Source organism: Lynx canadensis, chromosome B1 (assembly GCF_007474595.2).
Source record: "Lynx canadensis isolate LIC74 chromosome B1, mLynCan4.pri.v2, whole genome shotgun sequence".
NCBI classification, from domain to species: domain Eukaryota; kingdom Metazoa; phylum Chordata; class Mammalia; order Carnivora; family Felidae; genus Lynx; species Lynx canadensis.
In genome coordinates, this window is record NC_044306.2 from 84235508 (window position 1) to 84248030 (window position 12523).

At 36.0% G+C, this 12523-nt stretch overlaps 1 protein-coding gene across 1 annotated transcript in view; it reads left to right on the plus strand.

The window, feature by feature from the left end:
* Positions 1 to 12523, plus strand: part of INPP4B (inositol polyphosphate-4-phosphatase type II B) — a 797369-nt gene that overhangs the window by 387778 nt on the left and 397068 nt on the right. Inside the window, 1 exon segment of the mRNA XM_030313011.1 lies at positions 6366 to 6432. The gene's annotated coding sequence lies outside the window, so the exon portion shown is untranslated.

A 12523-nucleotide genomic window follows, 5' to 3' on the forward strand; every position in this document is an offset into this window, starting at 1 on the left:
TTTTACATTTAACATTTTTTGCATAAGCCTTTTTAAACCTGAATTTTAAATTTCTTTTTAAAGATTATGTAATATTTCACCAAATTAATATTACATAAAATTTTTTAGATTTCTCTTGCTTAATCTTTAGGCTATACATTTTTCTTTTTAAGTCATATTGTAGTAAGTCTTTGTGTATATAATTGTTTTCATATTTAGGATTATTTTCTAAAAATAAATTATTGTAATTAAAAAGTAAATAAAATAAATTATTTCCATTCTATAGAAACACAGATTTAGAACTACTCAATCAGTCTAAGAACATTTTTTTTGAGAAGCCAGCACCACACTTTTATTTACTTTATTGATGAAGAAAAAAGCTCATTAATTCTTCTATTCAACATTCATTACATTTATTGCATGCTTTCTATGTACTTGGTATGGTACCTGTAATATCATGATGATGTGATAGTCACTTATCAAAATGTTATTGTGACTTAATGGTGTTAAAATCAGTGTAGCGCAAATAAGCATTTTGTATTAATTATATATGGTAAGAGTGTTTCCTAGATTTTCTGGGACAGGGTGGGAATACCTTTAGAGCTCTTAAAGGTTGTAGGAAAGTGGCATTCAAGGCAATTTCAACATGGCATTAAGCATGAAATTTTTTTCTTTGCCAATTTTTTTAGATGAAATATTGTCAACCATTGTCTTAATGGTTATTTCCTTGAGTCCTAATGTAAGGTTGAACGTTTTTCCATATGCTTGTTAATGAGTTGTTTCTTCATTGTGAAGTATCCTTTGATGTTTTGGTATTCAGTATGTATATATAGAGAGATAGATTTTGGTGCATTGTATTTGTTGCAAAATAATTTCAGACCTGCTTTGCTTTAATTTTTTTTCTTTTAGCACTTACAAGCTTCATAAGTACAGTTGACCTCTTCAAAAACACATGTAATTCATTCCATTTTTATTTTTTTATGTTGCATTTTATTTGTATTTAATTCCATGATACATCTGGAATTTATATCTGTGTATAATGGGACATATTTGATTTTATTCCAAAAAGTTAGGCAATTATCTAAACATTATTAAACAAATCCTTTCCTTCTCATTAATTTGTGGTGCTCATTTAATCATACACCGAATTTAGGTTTCCTTCCTATATTATGCATCCATAGAATCCTATGCCCATTTGTCTCAATTTCTACCATAATGAAAATTGTTATTAATTTTTTTCCATCAAACTTTCTGATAGCAGGAATTATGTTGTCCCCTTAAGGGACATAATGCTTGGTATATGACAGGCATTAAATATTTGTTGAATGAATGCAGTAAGTATGGTGTTTCTAGAACTGCTTATATTTTCCTAATTATAATTGCTTATTATTTCCTTATATTTTACTAACTTGTACATAATTTCTAACCAATTCTGCCTGTGTTATATGTGTCACAACAATATATTGTATTATTAGAGCAAAACCTCCCTTTAATATTCATATTCAGAATTTTTGTTGGGTGCCTGGGTGACTCAGTCAGTTAAGTACAGGACTTTTGATTTCTGCTCAGGTCATGATCTCAGGGGTTTGTGAGTTTGAGCCCGCATGAGGCTCTGTGCTATCAGGACAGAGCTTGCTTAGGATTCTCTCTTTCCCATTCTCTCTACCCCTCTCCCCACTCTCTATTTCTCAAAATACATAAATAAACTTAAAAAAATACTTTTTGTTATGATTTATGACTCTTTCTTCAAATGAAATATAGAAAGTGTTCACAGGTTCCAAAATTATGTCCATTAGAATTTTGATTGGATTTATGCTAAAAATATAAATTAATTTGGGAAGGAGTGATATTAATCTTGTAAATACTTTCCTACTCATGCATTTGTTATAGTTCCTTATTTCTCTTTATAGCTTTTTATAATTTTCTTTACCTAATTATTCATAAGTAGGTTATTGATTTTGTCGTTACTGCTGTAGTGATTCAAGATTATTGATGCTATTGGGAATTGCATTCATTTATTTTGAAAATTTTACTTTGTTTATTGCTATTATGTGGAAAGTTATTGTTACAAATTCACCTTGCATCCTGAGACTTTTCTTGAATCATTTTATTAATTTTAACGGATTTTTTTGTAGTTTTTTAGTTAATGTGAAGATCATATTGACAATAATTTCATTGTTTGCTAAATTCTACTTTGCCTTTAGAATAAGGGATGAGAATTAGGGGACAAAAGTAAGATTTTGAAAACTTGCTTTTGGAGGTAGAATTAAATTTCACATCTATTCTAGGGACAGTTAATTATAGATTTTAAAAACTGTATGTATATCAACTATATGTATATCCTACATATATATGTATATGAAGCTTTTTTTTTTTAGATTTAATATTAGAGCATAGTTACATTGTATCTGGAAGACTCACTTTTGGACAGAACAGTGGATTGAAAAATTTCTCAAATATTTGATTCTCTTCATTGGTACTAATTAGTGGTTATTTTCTGTGTATATTTACATATTTGGACTATTAGTTTATATTGATACCACAAGCCAAGACACAGAAAACTAGAAAAGCAAAAGCAGACCCCAAAAGCAAAATTGACCCTTAAAAGTCAATTTAAAGGGTTGAATTTCTAAACTAACAAAATCAGTAAGTTGCATAGTGTACATGTCTATATTGATTTTAGAGAAACCAAGTACTATCTCTTTTTACTGCCCACAAAAATAAATCACCACGTCCACTTTACCTCTTAAATATCTCCGAGATCCATCCTTTCCTATTCTTATCACCACTGCTTTAAATCAGGTCTTGGTCATCTGTTACTAAAGCTTTGGAAAAGCCCCCGAATTAATCCCTCTAATCTCCTCTAGGCTATATTTCTCACAGCTTCTCAATATTCTGTCTGAAACACAAACTTGATCATCTTATTTCCTTGCATAAAATCTACATAGTTTCAACATCTCCTGGAAAGCAAGGTCTAACCTTAACATAGCACACAAGGCCTTCCTGGAAAGGCAACCTGGTCTAGTGGTTCTGAGAATGAGTCCAAGAAGCAGACTGTTTGGGTTTGAATACAGGTTTTGCTCCTCGTAGCTGTGTGGCCTTAACTAAATATTTACAACAGCCTATAAAACAGGTAGCTTTTATTAACATTGTGTGGTTTCCTCTTCACTTCCTGTATTTACTTTCTGACTGTTTTGCAGTTACCCGAGGGCACTTTGCAGTTTTGTTTCTCTGTTTGTTTTTTAACTGCTGGATCTTTTAGGGGACGGATGTGTAAGATTTTCAGAACCGATGGGGACCTTCATATCATACAATTTCCTGACAGACACAGCATGCTCTCTCCCTGATCTTTTCTAAACTCCATTCCACTCAGCTCTTGTCTTTGGCCCAATATCCCCAATCCTCTCACTGATGGGGGCTCTTGACCTGGACTCACCCAGGCTGTCTGGGAACAACAGCAAGCCACCTGAAGCCCAGCTTTCTTTCATGGGGCAACATGGAAATAGCTAGCTTTGAATTTAGCTATGTGACCATCACACCAGATCACTAGGGTAGAAGGAGACAGAATATGAGTGATGAAATTATCATTTGGGGCCACAAAGGGAATGCAGATAGGAACCAAAGAAAGGACCAAACTCTATAGCATAAGGTGGAACATAATAAAGTTTATTCTGATTTTTTATGTTACCATATATTAATTCTAATCAGTAACATTCAATTCACTTTAACATCCAGGAGTTGTTCAAAATAGAATTTTGCATTTTCAACTTAAAAAAAAAAACTTTTATGTCCTAATTAAAGCATGACATACTTTATCATGTATTGTCAAGGTGATGATCTGTGTTAAGGCTTTTGGTCTGTATTAACTCCGTAGGATCTTTATTTAAGGTGACCATACACTTTGATGGGTTTGGGTAAATATTGGTTCTTGCTACATGATGAGAGTTGATGAGTGATAACACCATAAATGGAGATAAAATGAATCTGAAAGACTCGGGCTCAAATAACACAGTTGGTCCTTCTGCATCATAAACTTTTATTCCTTGGACTTGCACAATTATCCAGTTTACGTTTGATGTATTTCATCATCACTGTGTGCAGTGTTGCCCTTGCTCTGTATGCTTTTTGTATTTTTGAAAATTGTTTCAAAATACAATAGTGTTTGGACACTACGGGTCATCTGAGACTACACTGACCTCTGCACGTACGCATTGCAAGGTAGACTCATTACCTTTGCAGATATAATGACCCCTCAAAATATCAAGAGATGTGCAGTATGTTTCAGTGATAAAAACAAGACACTGGCATCCACTGTATGTACAACAGAATACAATGTTGAGCCTTGGGCAAGTTAAAAAAAAAGATAAGAGAATGCATTATAGTTTTGTTCAAGTGTTAGAATAAAGCTACTACCTCATCCACCTAATGCCAATGACAAATTAGAGAAAAGTATTTTTTTTGCAAAGTCTTCCTGAATGAAAACTCACAACTTTTCTACACAATTGGTAAATTATTTTTCTCTTTTGTGTTTAGAAATCAGTAGATGGTTTGCATTTCTTTAATATCAACAGAAGCCTCATGCTTTCTCCTATTCTGAAACTATTTTTATCTAGCACTTACCTTAAAAGCAACTCCAGATCTATTAGACTCAAATAATTACATATCTCAGGGGCATCTGGGTAGCTTGGTTGGTTAAGCGTCTGACTCTTGGTTTTGGCTCGGGTCATGATATCACGGTCATAGGATTGAGCCCCACGTGGAGCCTGCTTGGGATCTTTTCTCTCCCTCTCTCTCTGCCCTCCTCCCCTCTCCCAAAATAAATAAATAAACATTTTTAAGAAATCAAAAATCGTGGAGTGCCTGAGTGGCTCAATCGGTTAAGTGTCCAATTTTGGCTCAGGTCATGATCTCACAGTTGGTGGGTTCAAGCCCCGCATCAGACTCTGTGCTGACAGCTCAGAGCCTGGACCCTGCTTCAGATTCTGTGTCTCCCTCTCTCTGCCCTTCCCCCACTTGTGCTCTCTCTCTCTCAAGAACAAATAAATAGTAAACAAAAATCATAAATCTTAAAAATTACAATAAGGTGTTTTGTTTTTCCTAAATTAAGTAATACTGGTATGATACCAAGTTGACTCTGTATTTTTCAGGCCTCATATTAAAAAAAAAAAAAAAACATTTAGAATGGGGAGAGATAGATGAGAATGTAAATGAGAAAATCTTATGTCACATCTGCATTATTGATAGGACTGGAGGAAAGTTTGCTTTGATTAAAGTAGAATGGTTAAAGAACAACTTTAACAATACAAGTTATTGTTCTCTTCTTGGAAGATAAATGAAATCTCGATAATTAATAAATTTTCAATGTGAAAATTATTCCTGATAAAAAGAAAAAGAACCAGGTGGCATTTTTTGATACACATATTGAATGACAGATAATAACAAATATTTTGGCAAACAACATGACATAATTCATAAAATATGTAAAATGCTCCGTCTCTGGAACCAGATCATCGGGTTCACATTTAAATACTGACACTTAAATTAGCCATGGGACTTTGAGTTACCTCACCCTTCTTTGCCAATTTCTCTGCCCATGAAAGGTGGGTAATAATAGTATCTACCTCATAGGGTGGTTACGTATGGGGGAAGTCCCCAAGACCACTCTCAGGCTTGATGATTTGCTAGAAGAACTCCCAAGATTCAGAAAAGCTGTTACACTGATAGTCGTGATTTATTACAGTGAAAAGAAACCGATTACAATCAGCAAAGGGGAAAGGCACATGAGGCAAAGTCCCTCTGCCAACCTCCAGGTGTTCCCTCTCAGTGGAGTCACACGTGGATGTGCTTAGTTCTCCCAAGAACAATGTGTGACAACTCATGTGAAGTGTGGTCAGCCAGGGAAGGAGCTCAACTAAGCTTTGGTCTCTAGAGTTTTAATGGAGGTCAGGCCTGTAGTTTCATTAGGGGTCAGTCACATAAGCACGCAGCACCAGCTGACTAACCTCAGCTACTCAGGCTTTAGCCTCCCCTTCCCCCCAAGCAAAAAACAGGTGTTTACCATCAATGTACCTGGTCAGACTCCGCCAAGGCGCAGGCATACAAAAACTCTTTTATCAGGCAGACTATTCCAAGAGCTCAGAGGTTATCTTCCAGGAACTAGCCAAAGGCCAATCCTGAAGACGGACCTTTCATTGGAATGTGCAGGGTGTGAGTAACTCAGGCAACCAAGTAACTCAGGCTATGTCCCATGACGTTGTGACGGTAAGTCCTCAAGTTTGGAATGATGGGCATTATGAACATATTAAAATTTTAGCCAGGTATGCTTTAGCAAGGGAGGTTCCCAGTGAAACACTACATTCTAACATTTTGTCCTTTGTCCTTTTCAGAGCTCTGAAGTCAGCAAAGCGATTATAGAAGAGCCAGAGCAATTTGTGGAATACAACAGCAAAGCAGGTATAATTGTGGGTCTCAGTAATTAACACATAATGTTTATTTAGATTGATAATGAATTCAAAATTATAGCCCCTATCATTAAAAAAATATTTTTACAAAAGTGCCAGCTTGGTGTCTTAGATTTTGTGTAACTGCATGTTATAGTTGGCTGACCATATCCTAAAAAGGAATTGATATCTATGCATATATTAAATTAATTTTGAGGGTTTCAATTAGGCAAGGCCTAGACATAAATATGAAGGAATTTAATAATAATAATAATAATTAAATCAACACATATTCATTAAAGGCCTGTTACATGGCAAACACTCATCTGTGGGGTAATTGGTGATTTTACAGAACAAAACAGGCATGGTCCATTGCTGCCCTCAAGGAGCTTGTGGAGGTGACATGTAATAAATAAGGAAATATCAATATATGAATGAAAACTGTGGTAAGTGCAATGAAGAGAAATAGCAGAGTTTGTGGGAGAAAGTATTGGGAGACAGGGAGGAATCTATTGTGGACTTGCTAAACAGAGGGTATTTCTCTGGAAAATGACACTTAAACTAAGAGCTGAAGTGTAGGGAAGAGTCCCAGGAAGATGGAGTAGCAGTGAATAAACATAATAATTGGTAAGAGGATAAAGTAGCTATACCAAAGTCACAAAGCTAGAGAGAGGAGTAAGAGGAAGCCGGATTGATAATTGGATGAAAATGAGTATGGGAAGTGGCCTAGTCCCATAGGGCCTCAATGGCCTTGGTAAGGGGACTTTGTCCCAGGTCAGCTTGGCTACTTTCTGCCTTTGGCATTTCTATGCAATGCCATTTAGCCTTCTCTCCTGGTTCTCTGGATATAGATGCTTTTAAATCTGCCATCTAACCCTACCTTCCTGCATCTGCCAAAGTACTACGTAAATGTCTTAGGATTGTGGAAAGAGGTCCTCAATATGTTCACTTCTTTGAACACTAGTTCTGTGACAAGTTCTGCATAAAATGGTTTGGAGTCAAGAAATTCTGAAATTGCCTGAGTACTATAACACTCTCAGGAGCTTTAACACAGTAGAGGTTTTGAGAACCTATAATAAATAGTAAATAACCAAACAAACATATATGTCTATGTCTATATGTATGTGTGTGTATACCTTTATTTAATCTGGCATTTCCCAAAGCTATTTTCAGGTTTACACTAGAAAATGTTTTAGAAGTTTCTTTCTTAGAAATACGCATTTTAAGAGGTTCCCTATACTTCTGAGGCTGGCCTGCTTTTAGGTAATTTGACCTATTTAATGGCTATGCACATTAAATGATATTAGAAATTTTATTATAATCTAGATGATTCAAGCTAGAAAAAAAATCTGTCTGCTTCAGTGGTTTAGCCTTTTCAGGCAGAAGATTTTTCTCGACCTGAATTATATGGTTAATTGCTTCAAATCTTGATCATACTTTTCATGTGAAAATATTATGGAGTAAAGTCTTACTAAATAATTTTCAGTATCGGTATTAATAATATTTGTTCTCTCAAATCAGGCAAAAGAAAACCATAAGAGAAATTTTGCATCTCAGCTGCTCTGAATCTTATTCCTTTCCATTGAAAATGCTTATTCTTGTTGGTTTATAAAATTGTCATAATTTTAAAAAGTCTTCAAGTTAGGAAAATGACTTGGGGTAGTGCCTACTGTAGCACCTAAAGAATTATTTGATTTTGTATAAAATGTGGAGATTTTGTATTTATAACAATGAAAATTTCAGTAAGCCAGAATATTAGAGTTAACCTAAACTTATTCCAGAAGAGAGGTTCTCAGCATCTGTCTTGGAAAGCGTATTGACTTTTTTAGATCAATTCAGCATCTTTCAATTCAGTTAACTATTATTAAAACAGTAAGATAAAAACATGAAGAATTCCCTAGGATTTCGTAACTTGGAAACAAAAAGCCTTGTTTCATCCCCAGAAAGACAACAAACAGCTGTCCTTTAATTACTACTTTTGCCATTTGGTTTCAACTAGAGATGTCTCAAATTTAGAATCTAATTAGAAATCTTAATTGAAAATGGCTAAAAAAGTAAAAGAAAAAGAAAAAGAAAGAAAAGAAAGAAAAAGACCAACATGGAAACATAAAAGTAGAGATAAAAATAGAAATGGTAATATTTCAGCCAGATTGAATAATCGCCTGTCATTAAATGAGTTGGCCTCTGGGGAACATATTATCTGGCATGAAATTGAACTTTACTCTTCCCTCTCTCAGGAGGGATTTCTCAACCAAATGACTAGTCTTTTAATCTTTAGAAATTGTAATTTTTAGGGACTATATTTTGCTCAGTATAGGAACAATGGTTTTATTTATTTAAATTTTTTTTTTAGGGTTTCTTTATTTTTGAGAGAGAGAAACAGAGCATGAGCTGGGGAGGGGCAGAGAGAGAGGAAGACACAGAATCCAAAGCAGGCTCCAGGCCCTTAGATGTCAGTACAGAGCCTGATGCAGGACTTGAACTCACGGACCACGAGATCATGACCTGAGCTGAAAATGGACACTTAGCCGGCTGAGCCACCCAGGCACCCCCAAACAATGGTTTTAAAGTGTTGAGGCCATGGTTAAATCCCTGTTCCCTAACTCATTTCCTGTCTGAAGTTGGACATATTTTCTAAACATTTTCTTTTTTTTTTTTTTTTTTTTTTAAATTTTTTAACGTTTTATTTATTTTTGAGACAGAGAGAGACAGAGCATGAACGGGGGAGGGGCAGAGAGAGGGGGAGACACAGAATGGAAGCAGGCTCCAGGCTCTGAGCCATCAGCCCAGAGCCTGACGCGGGGCTCGAACTCACGGACCGCGAGATCGTGACCTGGCTGAAGTCGGACGCTTAACCGACTGCGCCACCCAGGCGCCCCTAAACATTTTCAATCTCAGTTTACCCATCTTTAAAATGGGATTTTAAATCTCATGCAACATGGTTTCTGTTTTATTTGTCTTTTAACTTCCACACTGACTAGTATATAGTAGCAGCTTTAGATACATTAAGTTCTAAAAAGGAAGGAAAGAAAAGAAAGGAGTAATCAGAAACAAAATTAAATTTGAGAATACATAAGAATAATATCTAGCACAGAATATTGCAAATATTAAACATTCAGAAAGTGCTTATTGATTCTGCACCCTGGAGGCGAAGACTCAAAGCAGATTAATCCTTTTCCTCAAACTTTTTTTTTCCTTATAGATATTTTGGATTCTGCTCTTCAGATTATAAACCCCACTTAAAGGCATAGTGACATTATTTCTGAATTACAGCACTTTTCATGCTCTTAGGCATGATAGTTGCTCAATTAATATTTGTTTAATTGAGTGAAACCACGAATTAACAGTGCTAGAAAGTAGATAACCCAGATTGTCCTATTCCCTTGTTGACAAACACTGTATCTAACATCCTATGCAAAAGTGGCTGTCCCTATGAATGATTTCTTTCAGTGATAATATACCCACTTCCTGCTGCTTCTCCATGCAGTCTGCTCCCTTCAGATTAACCAATTTCCTGTTGCTTATGTATATTCTACATTTGTAGCTTTTTGTCTTTGCTTGCATTCTTTCTTTTCAATATTTTCTTTTTTTTTTTTTGTCTTTCATTCTTGCTTTCCTCTTCAACCCCTCTTCTCTTCTCCCTCCCTTTTATCTATCCCCACATTTTTGATATACAAATCTCTCAATGTCCAATTAAATATCATCTCTTGAAGCAGTTCCAGGTATCTCCTGAGATAATTATTTTAATCCCCCTTTTGTTTGTTTGTTTGTTTGCTTGTTGTCAGGCACTGTTCCTTGCTCCCCATCTGTGGAAGGTGACCCTGACTTAGAGCCAGTGAAAACTCAGCTGGATATGTTAATGGCTCTTTCCTCCCATCCTCTACTCCATCCTGTTTCCTTTTACCAAAAACAAACAGAAAAACCAAAAAACAAAACAAAACAAAACAAAAAAACCACCTCACCAAAGGAGTGAACCTCTGGCAGAGTTTACCACATGCTTCCACAGTGGTGTCTGGGTTACTGGTGAGATAAATTTAGGCCATGAGCACCAGGCAACAGTCACATCAGTTGTCTGAGTCTGATTGGGTTTCTGAATGTGTCCTTAGTTTTGGCTGCCATGTCCTCGAGGTCTGGAGCCTGGCTCTGCACCCAGTGGTTCGAGTACCCTGATTCCCAGGACACCTGCCTGCGACTCATACCCTGTGGCCTTACTTTACTTTGGGTCTCCCTCCCTGATTTATGATTTGGACACACACATGATGCTGAAAATTGCCCCTGCACAGAAGCTACTACTGCTTCTCCATCCCTCATCCCAAACTTAAAGGAGCCCCTATTTATTGATGCCTATTTAGATCAAACTTGAGTTTATCAATTAAGTCTTGGTAATTGGACACTTGGTCTATATAATTTTTTTAAAAAAAATATTTATTTATTTAAATGTTTATTTTTGAAGAAGAGAGAGAGAGAGAGAGAGTGAGGGAGGGCCAGAAAGAGAGGGAGACACAGAATCTGAAACAGGCTCCAGGCTCTGAGCTGTCAGCACAGAGCCCAACGTGGGGCTCTAACTCACAAACCATGAGATCGTGACCTGAGCCGAAGTCAGACACTTAACCAACTGAGCCACCCAGGCACCCCAAATTTTTATCTGTTTTTGAGAGAGAGAGAGACAGAGAGAGAGAGAGAGAGAGAGAGACAGAGAGAGAGAGAGACTGAGCCAGGGAGGAACAGAGAAAGGGAAACACAGAATCAGAAGCAGTCTCCAGGCTCCGATCCCAAAGCAGAGCACAGATCCCAAAGCAGAGCTCAAACTTACAAACCGTGAGATCATGACCTGAGCTGAAGTCGGACACTTTAACCGACTGAGCCACACAGACGCTCTACTCTTGGTCCATATAAATCAATATTTTGTTCCCAGTTTCTCTTCTTACTCCTTTACAGAATATGTTCTTTTTCCTTCCTTTCATGATTCTGCATTCCTCTTAATTGAGTTCACATTAATTATTACCAAAGATTCCACTTGTACCTCTCTTAGTTCATCTTCCATTTTTCTAGCCGTTAGTAATTGTAAATATTAATAAAATTAATAATTCTGGTAATATTGATTGACCGCTTGCTATATCTTCTAATTTCTTTTTATTTGTTTTATTTATGTTCAGTATTTTAAAAATCTACACGCAGGAAAATTCATGCTTTTTGGTGTATAGTTCTAGACTTTTTGACATTTTGACAAATGTAAACAGTCATATACACACCACTACAATTAAGATACAGAACACTTACATCACCCCAAAATCTTTTGCCTTCTATCCCTTTATGGTCAACCTCTCCTGCTTACCTCCAACCATTAGAAATCACTGATCTATATTTTATTTCCATAATTTACATTTTCCAGAATTATATAGTATGAAGCCCTTTGAATCTGGCTGCAATGTGCTGAAGATTCATCTAAGTTTTGTGGGTATCAATGATGTATTGCTTTTTATTGCTGAGTAATATCCCATTTTGTGGATATACTTTAAGGTGATTATCAATTCATCATTTGAAGAGATTTGGGGTGATTTTGAATTTTTAGTTAAAAAAAACATTAAAAACAGGTTTTTATGTGACCATAAATTCCATTTCTCTTGGGGAAAATAAATAGGAGGAAGACTTCTGGGTCATATGGAAGGTCAGTGTTTATAAGAAACTGACAGACCTTTTTTCCTAAGAAGAGATACTATTTTGCATTCCTATGAGCAATGTACTCATGTTGTCTGCAAATAAAGACAACATTAGTTTTTGTTTCAATCTGTATGTCTTTTATATCATTTTTAAAGTTTATTTATTTATTTTGAGACAGAGAGAGAAAGAGACAGCATGAGAAGGGGAGAGGCAGAGAGAGGGAGAGAGAGAATCCCTCCACAGAGAATCCCTCTGTGCTAATAGCACAGAGCCTGACATGGCTCGAACACATGAACCATGAGATCATGACCTGAGCTGAAACCAAGAGTCGGACACTTAACAGACTAGCCACCCAGACTTGCCTCAATCTGTATGTCTTTTAATTCTTTTTCTTGGCTTACTGCATTGGTAAGATCACCAGTGTGAAAATGAAGAGGAAAGCT